The sequence below is a fragment of the Octopus sinensis genome, linkage group LG11 (genome assembly GCF_006345805.1).
Source record: "Octopus sinensis linkage group LG11, ASM634580v1, whole genome shotgun sequence".
Lineage (NCBI taxonomy): Eukaryota > Metazoa > Mollusca > Cephalopoda > Octopoda > Octopodidae > Octopus > Octopus sinensis.
This window is the reverse complement of record NC_043007.1, coordinates 38570776-38587128: the sequence shown is the minus strand read 5'-3', so window position 1 is coordinate 38587128 and position 16353 is coordinate 38570776. Positions and strand designations below refer to the sequence as shown.

General features: G+C 39.7%; 1 protein-coding gene across 6 annotated transcripts in view; it reads left to right on the top strand.

The window, feature by feature from the left end:
- Positions 1–11123: 11123 nt before the first annotated feature.
- Positions 11124–16353, top strand: part of LOC115217581 (RAC-gamma serine/threonine-protein kinase) — a 142205-nt gene continuing 136975 nt past the window's right edge. For 3 of the 6 annotated variants that reach the window (XM_029787332.2, XM_036507364.1, XM_036507370.1), the window contains exon 1: positions 12524–12731. The gene's annotated coding sequence lies outside the window, so the exon portion shown is untranslated. Of the gene's footprint in view, positions 11146–12523; positions 12732–16353 lie in introns of those variants that run through there. The other 3 variants (XM_029787333.2, XM_029787328.2, XM_036507369.1) reach the window with 2 other exon arrangements.

Here is a 16353-nt window from a genome sequence, read left to right as displayed (position 1 = left end):
CGTAGAGGAGCTCCCAGGGACAGCCTGTCTTGAATTCCTCCGTAATTGCCTGGAGTACTATGATAAATAGGAGGGGGCTGAGTACTGAACCCTGGTGGACCCCAACCTCTACTTTGAATTCTTCTGTGTACATGTTGCCAACCATAACCTTACTTACGGCATCTCTGTACATGGCTTGCACAGTCCTCACCAGCCATTCATCTATCCCTAGTTTCCTCATTGACCACCAGATAAGGGATCGGGGGACCCTATCAAAAGCTTTCTCCATGTCAACGAAAGCCAGGTACAGGGGCTTATCTTTGGCTAGGTATTTCTCCTGCAGCTGCCTTACCAGGAATATAGCATCAGTGGTACTTTTCCCTGGCACGAACCCAAACTGCATCTCATCTAAACTAACTCTCTCTCTAATTAGTTGGGCTATGACCCTCTCCGTAACCTTCATTACTTGATCCAACAGCTTGATACCTCTGTAATTATTTGTATCTAGGGCATCACCTTTACCTTTGTAGCAGTTGACTAGTATGCTGCTGCACCAGTCATTGGGTATGACTCCTTCGTGTATCACCTGGTTGACTATACGGGTGACTAGGTTATAGCCGACACTGCCAGATATTTTGAGCATCTCTGCAGTAATTCCTGATGGGCCTGGGGCTTTCCCTGTCTTCATGCTTCTAATTGCCTTAGCTACCACGGAACTATCAACTCGGATAGCTGGTCCCTCTGTAGGGTCAACATTCGGCAGACTCTCTTTATCCCATTCATTTTCCTCATTCAGTAACCTTTCATAGTGGCGTCTCCAAGCTTCTCTCTTTGCATCCTCATTTAGCGCAAGTGAACCATCCTCCATGCGAACACATTTCTCTCCTACCACATCACGATTCTCTCTCACACACTGTCTTGCAACACGAAATACCTCAAGTCTTTCATCCTCACGGCGCAGGACATTGGCAAATTTTCTCTTATCTGCTTCCCCTCTGGCTAGATAGACCTGTCTCCTAGCTTCCCTTCTGGCAGTCTGATACCCTTCCCTGCTACCACCGTTCTTCCAGGCCTTCCAAGCCTGTTTCTTTTGTCTAATAGCCCTGTCAACAATATTGTTCCACCACCACGTTATTTTGGGTCTTAAGGGGACTTTGCACCAGCCACAGATCTGGTCAGCGGCTTTCAGCAGGTTGTCCCTCAGAAACGTCCAGTTGTCTTCTACCCCATGTGTAGCTATACCCCCTTCCACTTCGTCAAAGGCTTCAAGTAACATATCTCTAAATCTCTGTCCATTCGCAGGGGCTTTAAGCTTCCAGACCCTTCTTCTCCATGTTGGTCGTCTTCTAGTCGCCCTCTTAGTCCTGATCCTAAAGTCACTAACTACCAGTCTATGTTGTGGGGTGCATTCTTCGCCTGGGAAGGTTTTGGCATTTATAAGCAGCCATCTTTCCCTTTTTCTGGCAAGGATGTAGTCGATTTGGCTAGTATGCCGGCCCGATCGGTAGGTGACCAGGTGGCTTGTTGGTTTCCTGAAGTTAGTGTTGCAGACCATAAGACTATTCGCATCGCAGAACTCCAGCAGCCTGGTTCCCTCCTCGTTGCGGGAACCATAACCGTAGCCTCCATGTACGCCATGGAAGCCCCCAGCATGTCGTCCAACATGCCCATTGAAATCACCAGCCACAAAGAGAAGGTCCCTGTCGTTCGTCGATGAGGTGGTCTGCAGTAGGGTGTCATAGAAACTGTCTTTCTGTCCATCGGGTAGCCCTGGCTGAGGGGCATAGGCCGATATAATGGTTGCTAATCTATTATGAAGCACTATTCTAATCTTAAGTATTCTGTCACTTACTCTGATTACCTCAATTACTCTATCTATCCATTTCTCAGCGATAAGTATACCCACGCCACCAACCCCGTCAGTGTTCCCTGCCCAGAAAATCTTGTACCTGTGTTCCTTGCCTGTGAGGACCCTAGCAGATCCTCCTCTCCACCTTATTTCTTGCATACAACATACATCAACACGTCTCCGTTCAAGCATCTCGACTATCTCGCCAGACCTACCTTTCAATGTGCCAACGTTGAGGGTGCCCACCCTGAGGGTGTGGGAGGTGTGGGCCTCTGAGACCCTGGGATGAGGGACAGCAGTGTTATGTACCTGAAAAGAAAGCTTGCATTTGCCAGATATCATACTGAGACTCTAGACTACAACCTGCATAAATTTCACAGTTTTTGCGCTATATGATCACAATAAACCCTACATAGGGGTGCGGGGGGGGGGGTCAAGAAAGATAGAAAACAGAAACTTCCGATTCTGGTGGATGGGTGGGAGGGCGGGGTCACCTCGAAGGAACAACAGGTTTTAAGTTAATACGTAGGGAATTTTCTGCAACAGAAATTACTGAACATCTAGGAACTTCGGGGTTCGAGAAGAACGTAATATAAATAAGAGAGAGAGAAAAAATTTCGTAGGGAATTTAGGGTATCTTTGGGGAAAGGAATAACGACGAAGGAACAACAGGTTTTAAGTTAATACGTAGGGAATTTTCTCTGCAACAGAAATTACTGAACATCTAGGAACTTCGGGGTTCGAGAAGAACGTAATATAAATAAGAGAGAGAGAAAAAATTTCGTAGGGAATTTAGGGTATCTTTGGGGAAAGGAATAACGACGAAGGAACAACAGTTTTAAGTTAATACGTAGGGAATTTTCTGCGACAGAAATTACTGAACATCTAGAAACTTCGGGGTTCGAGTAAAACATAATATAAATAGGAGAGAGAGAGAATATTGTAGTGAATTCTGGGGATGGAATAATAACAGGATGACACTGAAATTAAAGGAGGAATTTAAAATGCATGACAGACAGGAAGCCATGCATACAAGATGGCGAAATAAATAATAGAGAAACGGGATTTTAGAGTTACGAATCAACGCTTAAAAAAATGAATATGAATGACAGGTTGTAAGTTAAATTCGCTTAGCTGGTCATTTTTCGAGTCAGTGTTTTGTCAGCAAGATGTAGAATCGAGAAGAGGGACGAGATAAATCGAACACTGCTTTATAAAGAGTTAGGGATTTGGGGGGGGGGGGGGATTATCAGGTCTAGGGATTTGGGGGGGGGGTTATCAGGTTGTTTATAATAATACTAGCTGGCTCCATGCCATCAAAAATGCCCACTAATTGTAGTATTTTATACATAGATATGGATGGTAAATTAAATTAATACACTTGTCATGTTATCTAGTGGTTGTCTTTTGAGATGTGACATCGATCATCATTTGTTACTGAAAGAACGCTACTTCACACATACAAGCATTCACATACTTCCCTTGTACACACACACACACATACACACATATACTCACACAGAGTTGAAACGCCGTTTGATTTTTCTTTTCAGCGTTGAATGTTCACCATTCCACTTCCATTGCATGCGCGCACACACACACCCAAAAATTTCATTTCTGTTTACAAACTTTCTCCGTGTCTATACGCACAAATACTTTTATGTATACACACGCAATATTTAAGAAAAAAAGGAATATACACAAAAAAGAACGAAACATGTGTATATACACACACAATATTTAAGAACAAGGAATATACACAAAAAAGAACGAATCAAAAACAAATATTTTATATTTTACTTTTATCGTATTGTTGTTTACATTTTCTGTCTCTACGGATGACCAGAACCAACAGAATCGCCATGGTGAAATCCATAGCGGCGTGCGATAAGACTGGTCGCTGCTCTAAAATAGAACACTGCCCAGAAAATCACACCTGCCACATCTGTACGGAACCCGAAAATACGTTCCGTAATCGCATCGCTGGGTCGATTGTGGGACATGTCTCATCTCTGTCTGCCTCCAATGTGCCACGGACTTTCAGAAGATCCCAGGCCAAAAAAAGAGCCATCATAATGCTATGATGGATAGACTCTGGAAGATGGTTCAGCTTAAATCTTGGACTTTTCAGTGTCAGGCCTGCGTGCCTCCACAACCGACGATTGTGTCTCCCCTGCCACTCCCGTGGAGGAGGCGGAACAGCAACAGCAGCAACAACAAAATCAACCACAACCAGAGCAGCAGCAACAACAAAATCAACCACAACCAGAGCAGCAGCAGCAACAACAAAATCAACCACAACCAGAGCAGCAGCAACAACAAAACAACAACAACAACAGCACAACAACAAAATCAACCACAACCAGAGCACAGCAGCAGCAACAACAACAACACAATTGACCAGTGCGGTTCTTGCAGAACTGCAACAATCGATCTGTGCTTTAAAAGGGGAAGTAGCAGGAATAAAAGCAACCATTCAAGTTGGACTCCACAATGAGGGGTCTTATCGGAATGCTCTGCTAAAGAACCTCCCTGTACCTGTACCTCTTGTCGCATTTAAGACCGCGGATTCTGCCACCCATGAAGTCATTGCCATTGGGGTACCAGAAGACATGGCTGATCTTCAGGCTTTTGCTGCCAACTCAGCCAAAGACCTAGGCTGCGTTCCCCCAACGGGTGCTATCCGCCTTGGACGACCTGGCCCAAAACTAGGCTCATCAAGTTGTCTTTTACGGACCCCACTGAGGCAACCTCTTACCATTTGGCCTCAGTTAAAGCTGGGCGGGAAAATCGGACCACCTTCCGAACACGCCCAGGCTTACCGTCCGATGTACGTCCGAAGCTACGTGTAGTGGCTTCCCTGAATAGGAACTCAGCTCTACAGGAAAGCTTCAGTCTTCGGGAAGATGGACAAATCTGGAGATTTGTCAAGACTGCTGAAACGTGGAAGAGAGATACCAGCTGGTCTGAGTGCTCTCTACCCACAATAACTAAAAAGACTACAGCAACTCAGGGAAACTAAGCCAGAACAACCTGCCATCCTCTACACACCATCATAAACTGCGAGCAGGGTACAAATTGTTGTCCTTAAATGCTCGCAGTTTATGCAACAAAATACATTTGTTCAACGCCTACGTCAGAAGTGTTGACCCTGACTTCATCACTGTCACGGAAACATGGGCGCATTCCTTACTCTGTGATGGGGTTTTCAACATTACGGGGTACAACAACTCTTCCGTAAGGACCGCACTAACCGCCGTGGTGGTGGTGTGTGATGGTCTACGTTCGTTCAAATTTTTTGGTAATTCCTTGTGCCGATTTGAACGAATCACAAGAAGAAGTTTTTTTCTGTGACGTGCGTATGACCATGTCAACACTCCTGCTTGGCGTTGTTTATCGTCCCCCAAGTTACCATCGGGACACACAGCTTTGCAATGTCCTCCGAGCTGCTGCCAGGAAAACAGCCACTTATGTGTTTATTGCAGGCGATTTCAATCATCCTGAGATCGATTGGGAGACCTTCCATTGGCCACAGAGTGCAAACGATTTTGTTGAGCTTGTGCTGGACTCAAACTGGTCACAAGTAGTCACCTCTCCAACAAGAGGCGACAACACCTTGGACCTGCTCTTCACCACAACTCCTGAAGCGGTTATCAATTGCACTACGGAGGAACCTCTAGGTGACTCTGATCATGCTATGATCATCGCCAATCTGGCTCTTGCGGGCAACGAAAACCTGAACCATCTACAATCTGCTTCCTTCGATTGGAAGAGAGCAGATTGGAACCTGTACCACACTGAACTACAGCACCCAAACTGGCGTGAATTCTACAACTCTGGAGATGTGAATACTATACTCCAGAGTATCCTGGACTCAATATGGGCAGCATGTGCAGCATCTGTGCCACGTAAACAAAAAAAGAAGAACCGCCCCAAAAGGGCAATTTGGGAAACTTCAGCGGTCCGACTTGCCAGGAGGGAACGTCGGACTGCTGAACGGGAATACAGGTTGCATAAATCAGACACCAACAGGAAGAAGCGGAATAAATCCTCCAACCATCTCAAGCAAGTGACAAAAAAAGCAGTGCTTGAATTTGAACAGTGCATAGCAGCCAATCCTGACAGCAAGGTTTTCTGGAAATATGTGCACTCAAAGCAGAGACCTCACTCTCCAGTGGGCCCTCTTCGCAACCTCACACAAACCAGATCACTGACGACCCCAAGGAATGCGCAGAACTCATTGCCGAGTACTATGCAAACATATTCACTGTTGAAAGTCAAAATGTACCATCTTCACCATCACTAACAGCAAACTCCATAACAACTATGGAATTTACACCTGCAATGCTGCGACGTCACCTTCAAAATAAGCGCAACTATGCCTCCCCTGGTCTCGATGGAGTTACATACCTGCTTCTCAAACGTGGCAGGCACTTCCTTTTACACCAGCTTTCTATTTTCTTCCAGTACTGTCTCAACAATGGTGCTACTCCGGAGCAGTGGAAAACTGCCAGTGTCATTCCTCTGTTCAAAAAGGGCGACCGCACATCACCTGTCAACTATCGCCCAGTCAGTCTCACTAGCTGTATTGCAAAACTGATGGAATCGTGTGTCAGAGAAACACTCTGGAACTTCTGGAGCTCTCACAGTCTCATCCGACCCTCACAATATGGATTTGTCCCTAACTCCAGCTGCAGTGACCAGCTTGTCGAGTTCCTTGAGGACATTACTCAGATTACTGACCGTGGCTCATGGGTGGATGTTGTCTACCTTGACTTTGCTAAGGCTTTCAACTCTGTGCCACACAAAAGGCTTATGGTGAAACTCTCTGCAATGGGTGGGGGGGGATGACCTTTTTAACTGGTTGAAATCCTTCATCCTCAGCCGAAAGGAGGTAGTCACAGTTCTAGGACAGCACTCTACACCATATGAGATGTCATCGGGTGTACCACAGGGATCTGTCCTTGGTCCCCTCTTGTTTGTGGCATACATTAACGACATAGATGCCAATTTAAAGAATGCCACAGTATTGAAATATGCAGACGACATCAAGCTGTACCTTGAAATCAAGAGGACAGATCCTGATGTCTACAACTCTTTCCTGCAATCAGACCTAGACACAATGCAGCAATGGATCACAGACTGGCAACTGAAACTGGCTGTGGACAAGTGTACCACCATGCATTTTGGGAGAAAAAACCCTGCGTTCACTTACTCCCTCCACAACACTGATATCAAGAAATCCTCTTGCGAGCGTGACCTAGGCATCACTGTCAGCAGTGATTTGCGTTGGTCAAAGCATATCTCTAAGATTGTCAGGAAGGCCGAGGGTGTCTTGGCATCACTCAGCAGGTCTTTTGTTAGCCGCTCTCCAGCCATCTATTTAAAACTGTATACAGCTATGGTACGACCACACTTGGAATTCGCATCATCAGTTTGGAACCCCTATCTTGCACAGAACATTGACCTCCTGGAATCTGTCCAGAGACGTGCAACCAAACGCATACCCTCCATCAGACACCTACCATATTCTGAGCGCCTTGTTTCCCTGGGCATGGATTCACTGAAGCTCCGGCGTTTGGCGACGGACTTGGTAAACACCCACAAAGTTATCAACCACCTCACCAACAACAACACTGAACACCTTTTTGATCTCCATGTGTCTAACACACGTGGACATGCCTACAAAGTCAGAAAACAATACAGCTCCCATGACTTTCGGAAACATTTTTTCACGCTCAGAGTTGCTGAAGCATGGAATAAACTGCCTGCGTCAGTTGTTGACTGCCATGACACTGCATCTTTTAAGGCCCTCATGCTTTCCGAAATCCGCCGAAACTACACCTGATTATATATACACTTTAGATGAGTTGTAGTGCACCTGAGCACTGTACACAATTATTATTATTATTATTATTATTATTATTCACATCCCTCCCTGTTATACACACACACACATATATCCACACAGAGTTGAAACGCTCCCACTACCAGTTTGCCATCACCCTTTCCTTCGTTATTCATCTATCATCACTTCCTTTCTCATTCATATTTTGTGACGGAGAAAAACACAAGAGTATTATTAGAGTAGATGGTTCGGACTGTGATTACCATCAGGAATGTCAGACTTCAAAAAGTAGTTAACCATTTAATGATTTTAGTAAATTTATGCATAAATTACACTGGCTTTTACAGTAATCTGTAATGTGCTAAAGGTACTTTTCTGTGGTGTAAACAAGCTATCATGCTGTGGAAAGGGGATGGTAAAAGTGTGTACTGTGGAAAAAGAGATGGAGAGTGTGTGTATGAGAGAGAGAGAGAGGAGAGGGGGAGGGAGAGAGAGAGGGGGGAAGAGAGATTTAAACAAATGTTAAGCATATGAGTGAACTCTGTTTTTAGGTTCAATACTCCAGTTTTTTTGAACCCCGCTTCAGATATACAACTTTGGGGTGCGGTGGAATTTACAATTTTCTTTAAAGTTTACCACCCTTAATTGCCAATACTGATTGATCAAAAACAATAACATAGGCTTTCATGCTTTTCATGGCCATATGAATAGGTTCAAGGAGCCTGTCAGGGGTTCTGAAATGGGAATCTGAGTTCTAATCTGACCTCAGTTTCACTACAACATATCTTATGAACAATTCAACAGATTTTGGCTCACAAAAGCATATTTCATGAGAATATATTCCACTTTCCATGTGCACACCCAATAGATTTCATTGCATGAACGCACACACATTGCTGGGGTATGATTCAGATTTGATTTGGAGTTAAACAACATTATTATTATTCGAACGTGGCCGATGCCAGCGCCGCCTTGGCTGGTTTCTATGCAGGTGGTATGTAAAAAGCACCAACCGATTGTGGCCGTAGCCAGCCTCCTCTGGCACCTGTGCCAATGGCACGTAAAAGGCACCCACTACACTCACAGAGTGGTTGGTGTTAGGAAAGGCATCCAGCTGTAGAAACACTGCCAGATCAGACTAGAGCCTGGTGCAGCCTCCTGGCTTCCCAGACCCCGGTTGAACTGTCCAACCCATGCTAGCATGGAAAACAGACGTTATATGATGATGATGATGAACAACATGAGTCGATCTTTCATGTAAAAAGTTTATTTTTATTATTTTAGTCAGGAGGAAAGGCAGATCCTTTACAAAGCCTCTAGGATGGATGAGATGAAGAGAAGAAAGTATCTTCAAACTGGGGATCTAGCCCAAATACATGCAACAGGGCGGACTCCCGTAAAGGCAGCCAAAATGCTTGATGAAGGTATAAAATCAGGCAACGGATTAAGTCTACCATTTAGTTTAGTAGACATAGTTAGGTGGAGGTGTGACTTCTTTCCCAATGACATGATCTCAGGTTCAGTCCCACTGTATTGCACCTTCGGCAAAGTGTCTTCTACTATATATATATATATATATATATATATATATATATCGTTTTTTGATTTGGTTTGCAAGATTTTTTATGTGAGTTCGTGTGTTGAAGCATATTCTGTTGTCTGGGGAGAGTCATTTTCTTTTTGTCGCCTTATAATTTAACACACTCACTGGTAAAATTTCCACACATTCCTTATTTTTATTTTCCTAAAATTTTTGTTGCATCTTGCAACAAAAATTTTAGGAAAATAAAAATAAGGAATAAGTGGAAATTTTACCGGTGAGTGTGTTAAATTATAAGGCGCAAAAAGAAAATGACTCTCCCCAGACACAACAGTATATATATATACATAAAACTTGCACTAAGAGGTAAAATTACTACCTGCTTTTATAGCAAGTTGATGCAGATATTATCCCGTTCCCCTCCAACTTTTAGTTCAGGCAATTGAAAACAACACATTATTTATGGGATGACCCAATTTATGAGCAGGTGAAAGCAAACTAAGCCTAGAATAGATAACACAGAGTAGTGCTCAAATGGGTGGGAACTTGAACTTCTGCCTCTTCATCCAGGGTGGCACCTCTCCATCAGAGCCAACTTGCTCCCTTTCTGCCCTCTCTCTCTCTCCACACACACACACATATATATGTATATATACCGGAGTATGCACATAAATGTGAAACAAGGTGGAAAAAAGAGTACTCAAATACCAGAGGTAGAGTAATATACTTTATTTAAAAGCAGCAGAAATATAACAAAAGCTGTTACTCAGAGTTTCACGTTCCCATTTGTCGGCCAGATTTTGTCCGACGAACGGGAACGTGAAACTCTGAGTAACAGCTTTTGTTATATTTCTGCTGCTTTTAAATTAAGTATATGTATATATATATGTTTGTTCATATGTGTGTGTCCTTGACTTCACATTATGCAACGGTTATTCGTGTCCAGTCTTCTGTCAAAAATATGTCGGGCCATGGGAAAATATGACTCTAGTGGGAAACAGGTGAGGGTTGGTGACAAGAAGGGCATCCGACCATAGAGAATTTGTATCAACAAATTTCGTCTGACTTATACAAGCATGAAAAAGTAGGCGTATGCTGCTGCTGATGATGATGATCCAAATACTCAACAGATTTTGTTTTAAATAAGCATATTTGATGAACACACAAACTTGTTTTTTGTTATATTGAAAACATTTTATTAAAAAACAACAACAAATCATGAACAGAGACAACAGATGTTTTATAAACTATTAATTTTATTAATGTATATGTTGGGTAGTATATTTTAAGGGCCACACAACAGGCTTCATTTTCTGAGAATATATTTAATGATCACACCTTTCAAGGAAAAAATTAAATAAACTAAAAAAAAAAAAAAAATTTAGTTCGTGAACAAGAGATTTTAATTTCTTTAATACACATTTCAGCATCCTTTTCTTCCCGTATCACTATTCTTATGGCTACATATTTTAAAAAGCATATTATGATCACACAATTGCATTCACTCTCTGAATTCATACAGCAATTTTCATTTCCTAAATTATCAATTTCATAAATTGATCACACATTTCATACATTGAATAACAAATTTCATTTCATGAATGTTTTATGCATAACAGATTTCACTTCTTAAATAAATACTCGTTTTACGAACAAACAGTAAATCGCAACTCAGTGCAGTCATACGATCTGCAATAGCCCCTTAGTCTCCCTACTGTTTCAAAGAAGGGAAAATACATCGGAAAATCTAGTACTGGAAACAGGATATCTTTAAAAACAAAGGAAAAAAAAAAAAAAGGAAAAAGACATGGAGCTCTATTCAGTTTCGAGTTGAGGTTAAACAACACCATCATTCTCAATAATATTAAAATCTCATTCAGGAACTCATATCTCTTGAGCGCACATTGAATGAGAACAGCAAATTTCACTGTAAGTAAACATATTTCATTTTCTCAATCACGCACCTACGAGAGCGTGCTTCTTGGCGAGCGCATGTGTGTTTGTGTTTATAAAATGGAAAATCCATTAACGCATCGAGATTTCTGAACCAGAACCATCGACCTTACACTACTTTTATACCTAACCTCGCCTGACCCTCCTCCAATATCACATATTACAATGCATATTACCTTTTACACACATATCGATTACTTCACCCCCACCATACACACACACAGTAAGTCTATTTGCCTCCAACGTACTTATCGGAAGCTTATCCGTAAATAAATTTCCAGTTACTCATTGAATTTATTTCATCTTCATCTTCGTTTACTCATACATATATGTATGTGTGTGTTTATACACACGCACACATACGTGCACATGTATAAAAGTGCGCAAACACAAATACATTCATTCTTAGCCATAACCGGTGTACAGTCGAAAAGTATACCTTAAAATTAAAAGTCAGCGTCACACTTAGTGTAGCAGAAAAATTGAATATATACTTTTGAGATTAAAAATGATTTCAGTCTTCCAACATCAGCTTTAGCTTATAGCTAGCTAGAAGAAAATTAAACGTATTGACATCTATATTATCTTTTTCCCATGGTTTGATTTTTTGTTAAAATTAAACCACGAAAACAAGTACAGTCGCAGACAGTGAAACTTACAGGGAAACATTTTAAGTGACACCGCCCACCAAAACCTAAGTGTAGTGGCGTGAAATAAATACGAAAAACGGAAAAAAACCGTAAAAATTGACATCCTATAAAGCTTTTTGCAAAAAAACACACATATAAATATATATATATACATATATATTTATATACGTACACACATATACCAACATACATTTTACTTTTAAGCTATAACCTACATCTAATCACGACAACTGATATTGTGGTGACGAGACTTCTTCAGAAAGCATCCTGTTTTAACGTGAATCACCAACTTTACCGTTGGTGCCAATGTCATATGTGGAATATCATCACGCTTGATGTTTCTTCTTCGTCTAGCTGATCCATTATAATCAGGTAATTGTCAATATCAATACGTAGATGTCTTGTAAATATAATATTTACGCTTGAATCACTGTTTTCGCATAGAAATTTATTATATATATATATATAAATATATATATAATACTAGATTTATTACTTCCATCCATATCTATCATAAATATATTATATGTATTAATATGTAATATATGTAATTAAATACATAATGTGCTGCATATATATATGTGTACTTTTTTTTCGGATTTATGATTTACCGATGATAAATAAGAAATCACGATATATATATGTATATATATATATATATATATATATATATATATAATATATATATATACATATATATTTATATACGTACACACATATACCAACATACATTTTACTTTTAAGCTATAACCTACATCTAATCACGACAACTGATATTGTGGTGACGAGACTTCTTCAGAAAGCATCCTGTTTTAACGTGAATCACCAACTTTACCGTTGGTGCCAATGTCATATGTGGAATATCATCACGCTTGATGTTTCTTCTTCGTCTAGCTGATCCATTATAATCAGGTAATTGTCAATATCAATACGTAGATGTCTTGTAAATATAATATTTACGCTTGAATCACTGTTTTCGCATAGAAATTTATTATATATATATATATAAATATATATATAATACTAGATTTATTACTTCCATCCATATCTATCATAAATATATTATATGTATTAATATGTAATATATGTAATTAAATACATAATGTGCTGCATATATATATGTGTACTTTTTTTTCGGATTTATGATTTACCGATGATAAATAAGAAATCACGATATATATATGTATATATATATATATATATATATATATATTATATATATATATATATATTGATAAAACGGTAAGATAACAAAAGAAAGAGACCTCAATATTATGTAAATAGAGGAAATTTATCTATACAATAATATGTTACATTACTCGGTAGTCAAGATAAAACTCTGAGTTTCAGAAATAGCCAGATAACCGAAGAGATGGTGTTGTGGATTTCCACTTCGGCATCTGAAACTCAGAGTTTTATCTTGACTACCGAGTAATGTAACATATTATTGTATATATATATATATATATATCGCGATTTCTTAGTTAGGCACAAGGCCAGCAGTTTTGATAGTAGGAATAAGTCGACTCCACTATATTTGGTTGGCATTTTATTTTATTAAAGGGTGTGACTTCAGCGCGATTCAAGCCCATAACGTAAAAACCAGAAGAAATAATGCAAGCTATTTTATCCGACTCTCCAACGATTCTTATAATCCACCACCCTTTTATCTATCTATCTGTCTGTCTGTCTCTGTCTCTCTCTCTCTCTGTCGCATCTGTGTTCCCTGCTGACTTTGTTTCCTCATAGCTTTCAGAAAAAAAACGGATTTTTTTAAACGAAACTTTCTACGAATATCTTTCTGTTGATGTGATTGCAATTATATTGAAATTTAATGTGCAAAAATAGGAAAAAAAAAAAAAATGTTGAGCGTGCACACTTGCACATTGACACATCAAATTTTTTTTTTTTGTAAATTTCAAGTTTCATTTTGTGATGTGTGCGCGCCAACCAATATTTTTTCCACATTAAATTCCAATATAATCGTAATCTATGCCATCTGAATGATATCTGTAGAAAATTTCATTTAAAAATATCTATTTTTTAAGAAAGTTAAGAGGAAACGAAAGTCGCATAAATACAGACTGATGTTCCCTCCCTCAAGATCTTGTTTCTCCCATAACTTTCTGAAAAAAAAAAAAAAAAAAAATGCGTATTTTTATACAACATTTTGCTTAATTACGTTTTCAAGAATGTAGATTACAATTTAAAAACAATGATTATTTCGGGAAGAATTTTAGATCAATTTCCATCCCTCGCCGACTACGTTTCCATCAGTATCCGTAACTTCAGCATTAAAAATTTTTTTTTAACAGATCTAAATTTGCGTAACATCAATATATACTCTACTCTCATGAAAACGTATTTCGGCAAAATATTTTAAAATATGCATTTTAAAAGGGGGTTATGAGTTATGAGAAAACAGAAGTCGTGGGAGGATATCAGTCAGTGAGGACACACACACAACCTTATCTCCCTTCCCTTCTCTGTATTTCTGTCTGCCTCTCTCTGTACATAAATATATAATTGTTTTGCTTAATCATATACGTACATACATATTGTTATATTCTGTAGTGTTTTTTATAATCTCTCTCACGGACTTTTACTATATATAGCGTATAAGTGTGTATATATACACATATGTACATATGTGTGTGTATGTGCATGTGTCTCTGTCTCCTTGTCTTGACATTGCATGATGGATGTAAATGTGTGACCATCATTACAAGTGGTGTCCTCTGTTTCCAATCTTCCATGAAAACCTGTCTGGCCATGGGGCATGGAGAAATATTTACTTGAAGGTTGTCAACATGAAAGACATCTGGCTGTAGAAAATCTGCTCAAATAAATTCCATCTAAGTCATGCAACCATGGAAGATAGACGTTAACCCTTTTGATACCAACCCGGCTGAAACCGGCTCTGGTTCTGTAGTACAAATGTCTTGTTTTCATAAGTTTTGAATTAAAATCTTCCACCAGATTTTAGTCACAATTTATGCTCCTACCACTAGCTTAATGATAACTAAGTTATTTTACTAAATTCTTTGTTATATTTAAAGTACTTGAAAGAAACACAGAGCATCTCAGCAGAAATACAGTAGCGAAAGGGTTAAAAGATTATTATTCATATATGTGTGTGGAGAGAGTGAAAGCACAATTGAACCATGACAGAATAGACCTAGATGAGATGCAGTTTGGCTTCATATCCAGACACACATGCAGTATTCATGTAGGAAAAATATTTGGTTAAGAGTAAACCATTATTCTTAGCATTCATTGACTTGGAGAAGGTTTTTTTTATGGTAATTTGTTCAGTTATTCAGTGGTCACTAATGAAATTAGATGATGGAGATGAATGGTTTGTGAGTCGTACAAGTGTGTATAAAAATGCAGTGAGTAAAGTAGAGTCACCAATGGTTTCAGTGACAAATTTAGCTTGAAGGGAAGAGTCTATCACAGCTCATTCCCCAACCCTTTTCTATTGATCATAGTCCTACAGGCCATCACATACGCTTTCCATGGGAACTCCTATAAGCCTATGATTTGGTTCTCATAACCGAATCTATAGTGAAATTAGAGAGGAAATTCTGGGTACTAAAGCTAAATCAAAAATCAAGAAGCTTCAAGATTTTAGCAAATAAGAAAGATGACCCTGATATCTTCAGGAAATTGCTTGCTTGTTATGCAGGAAAAGCATGGGAATAAACTCTATATGCTGTACTCCATGTAAGCTATGAAGACATGGATGGTGTTGTGGAATCAGAGGCAGACTAACAGAGAGAGCAAGCTTTATATGTGATTGATGTACAGGAGCAATATGTACTATGAGCACACTGGAAATAGATTCTTTTATACACCCAGATGACTCACTATTAGTTGACAGCTTTTGTTACCTAGGAGACAAAATTATACTCTGAAAGCCTAATAGCCATGATATAGACAGGTTGGATAAAGTTCAGGGCTACCATTACTACTGACAATAAAGGAATTTTCCCTCAGAGTGAAGAGCAGATTGTATGATGCTTGTGTTAGAACTGCAGTGCTGCATTGTACTGAGGCATGTGCCTTGAATGCAGAGGACTGAAGACTGGAGAAATGTAGTTAGCATGTTCTGTTGGATATTGAATGTTAGTTTGTATGAATGACACAATATAAATGTATTGAAAGAAAATTGAGCATAAAAAGATCAGATGTAATGTGCAAGAAAGAAACTTCACTTGTATGGACTTGTGATGTGTATGGATCATGACGGTTCTGTAAAGAAGTGCCTCTCATTTCATATGGATGGAGCTTGTGGAAGAGGGAGACCCAGGAAGACATGGAATGAAATAATGAAGGCTTATCTTGAACTTCACAGAGGAGATGACAAAGGACTGGGATGACTGATAATATGTGGTACTGAAGAAAACATGACCATCTTGGTGAAACAGATTCTGGAAGTAAAATGTGTGCACAACTGAGTCCCTTGCCCAATTTCCTTCTCAAGCCATCCCCACCACCCACCATCTCTCTAACTGTTATATTCTGGTGCTGT